The 3,292-nt window shown below is 39.3% G+C and overlaps 1 pseudogene across 1 annotated transcript; it reads right to left on the bottom strand.

Annotated features, from left to right (window-relative positions):
• Positions 1 to 358: 358 nt before the first annotated feature.
• Positions 359 to 2,786, bottom strand: LOC308657022 (motile sperm domain-containing protein 1-like; annotated as a pseudogene). Its single transcript, XR_014024297.1, has 2 exons — positions 2,091 to 2,786; positions 359 to 1,864 (listed from the first exon to the last, which is right to left on the bottom strand). The product of XR_014024297.1 is annotated as a motile sperm domain-containing protein 1-like (transcript).
• Positions 2,787 to 3,292: the final 506 nt, after the last annotated feature.

Below are 3,292 nucleotides of genomic sequence, written 5' to 3' on the forward strand. Positions count from 1 at the left end.
GCTAGTACCGGGATCTCCTGGCTTCTTACTGTGGTCTTGGTTCATGAATCATAACCTAGAAAGTGACTGGCCACATGTGGATTTGAGACTTCAAAAAGAAAATATTCAGCCAGGCACAGTGGCGCTCACCTGTGATTCCAGACTTGGGAGCCTGAGGCAGGAGGATCGAGAGTTCAAAGCCAGCCTCAGCAAAAGCAAGGAACTCAGCAACTCAGTGAGACCCTGTCTCTAAATAAAATACAAAATAGGGCTGGGGGTGTGGTTCAGTGGTGGGATACCCTGGGTTCAATCCCTGGTACCCCCCGAAATAAAATAAAATAAAATGTTCAGGAGAGAACACATTCGTGAATATTTTTTTAACAAAGTTCAAAGTAGATTATATTTATGTGCTTTTCAGTCATTACACAATGTACAGACATGATCCACTGAATGATTTATGCTCCCCAAATGGTTAAACATGATTTTCTATGAAAGACTAGACATAAAAGCTTTTAGAAGCAGAACTGTTTTCTCCAAACACCAATTTCAGGCATACATTTGTTTTTACGTATATTCCTTGAGAATGCTACAGTAGCGGTGCATAAATTCATTCTATAAAAAGATCTGAAAGGTGATTTTCAAGAGACTCTCAATACATTGTGCTTTCAGATAAAAATCCTAAGACAAAAGATCAGTTGCTATGACAATAACAGTTTAAACTGCATATTATATACATATATATGCACACACACATATATGTATGCATGCATATATATATGTATGTATTAGAGATCAGAAGAGGCTATAAAGAAATGTAAGTAGTTGTGCTTAGGGGACTTTTTTGGTAAAGTTGTTTTAATAAATAAAAACTTTAATAAATAAAAACTTAAAAATGTCTCAGTGACTGATATAAAATAGACGCAGGTATCAAGGGTTTTCAATTCTCAGCTTAAAAGTTTAAAGGTGAAAAAGTCATCTCTACAGAAACCATCTGATACCTGATAATCCCAATCTGGGCAAGTCACTTACAGTCAGGCAGGCAAGGGGCTTGGGAGAAAAGATAAAGGGATTTCCCCCTATTAACATAAAGCATTAACCAGAGGTAAAGCCAGGGCAAACTAACTAAACAAATGCCTACCTTCCCTTAGAACTCTCAGACCAAACAGGTCAACCTACTTCAATTAGGTTTTGAAAAAAACCCATATGCTTGGTGTATGGACCATAACCCATCTGTCATTCACAAGATGAGTTAAATATGTCCGGTCTTCTATGAGACCCTAGGATAAGCATGATCCCTTAGTACCTTATACTGTTTTTATCCCTTAGTACCTTATACTTTTTAACCCTCCACACATTAACTGTAAAACTCTCAGAAACACCATAGCAACTGTTCACAATGATAGAGGGCAAGGTATAATTTACATAGAGAGTAACATTGATGTTCATAGCTAGGAAGTCAATGTAATTTTATTTTTAGGCTGATCTGTTTGCTCTTTTCAGCCTTTAGCTTTGAAGGATACACGACCCTTGTCAATCAAAGTGAATTAGAAAAAAGATGAGAAAATAACAAATGTTTTAAAGTCTTTTGCATAACAGGTGTGGATATAAAAAAGTTTCTTCAAATAGTTTCCTAGGTGTCACTCGGAAGCAGCCTTGCTGTCTGTCTGTAACATAATGTGCTGGCATCCTTCAAATAAAATTATAGAGAAATTAAAAATATATATTATACATTTGCAGTTATTTGAAATCATTCAATAGTTTGTAGCATGCTAATGGAGTGAAATAGAGATAAAAGGCAGTCCACATTCATATTTTCAAGATAAATTTACTCAGAAGTTGGTTGAAATCCTTGCTCACGTTCTAAGTATAGCCATTGTGATAAGACCTAAGATATAAGCAGCCACTAATTTTTGATTCACACTTAAGTGGAGGTAGAGAGGCACCAGTGATTCCACATCCCCCAGCGTGGGCAGCATCAGGGCTGCAATGCACACCACTCCCAGGAAGACAGTAAACTAGGACCTGAGGAGACAGTTCTGTTTTCTGTAATCCCAGTGACTCAGGAGGCTGAGGCAGGATGATCGCAAGTTTGAGGTCCAACTTAGTGAGACCTGGTTGAAACAATTGTTCAAAAAATAAACTTTCAGTTAAATGTTCCTTTATTCTTTTTTCCTCATCTTCCTTTTGTTGTTCTTTTGCAGATGGGAGAAGAGTAGCAACAACCTCTTTCCTTCCTAAAGCCTTCCTCTGGCTTTGCTCAGAAACTTGGAGACGGAATTTATCTATTACACCACAGTGACAGGATCGAACATCTCTATGACGAATCACAATATCCACACAACACTGAGGCTTTGCTGCACCTGCAGCATCAATGACAACATACTTATTTGGAGTAGTACACAAAACTTTGAACTTCAAGGCGAACTCATAGGGATTTGTACAGCGTCAACACTTGTTTATGTGTTGACTGATCATCTGCATAAAATATTAGCTCTGTGGGAAACACAAACACGGGAAGATTTCCTTCCACTAGCTCTGGTTGTCTTTTTTGTTGATGCATTGGCACTGAATCCTCTTGCTGAAGCTTCTGTTTTTACAGACTCGGATCTATTTTGGATTTTTCTTCGTTTCAGTTAAAAGCTGCAAAGCATTTTGGCAATCTCGGCAACACCGGCTCCTCGGAAAGCAGCTGCGACTGCTCCTTCACTCCTTTGTCAGTGTCTCCAGACTGCCACATTCATGTATTTTTACCCCTACTCCTGGTGTAGTTATTGAATTGAAGACCTGAGAGTCTCAGCTATTAAAAAAAAAAAACAAAAAAAAAACAACAAAAAAAACCAACTCTGCCACAATGTACAGGAACTCATTGTCCATTGGCTGTTGTAAGCACCCCTGGTTTCCATCCCCAGTACTGCAATAAATAAATAGATAGATAGATAATGCAAAGTAAATAACTGAAATGCTAAAAAAAAAAAAAAAAGAAAAGAAATCTTAAAGGAGCCACATGCTGGAGGCGCTTTTGCTGGGGTCAGAAGTGAGCCTCTGTGCAGATGAAGGGAGGGCGGAGGGTGTGGGGGAGGACCGCAGTACCCGTGGCCTCCAGGTGCAAGTGTGCCTCCCAACTTGAGTGCCGAATCTGACTGTGTTCGCAACCTGCTTCCTCTTCTATTCATGCTTAGGAGAGTCTTAAAAATGACCCAGATTGTTAGAATACACTTCATCTCTGGTGCATCACAGAATAAAACAAGGTCAACATGAGGGAGTGCCTGCTTACCCTTTGGAGCCCTCTCCCGTTCCTTCCTCCCCCACGATG

This window comes from Spermophilus citellus, assembly GCF_964194105.1.
Source record: "Spermophilus citellus genome assembly, chromosome: 9".
NCBI classification, from domain to species: Eukaryota; Metazoa; Chordata; class Mammalia; order Rodentia; family Sciuridae; genus Spermophilus; species Spermophilus citellus.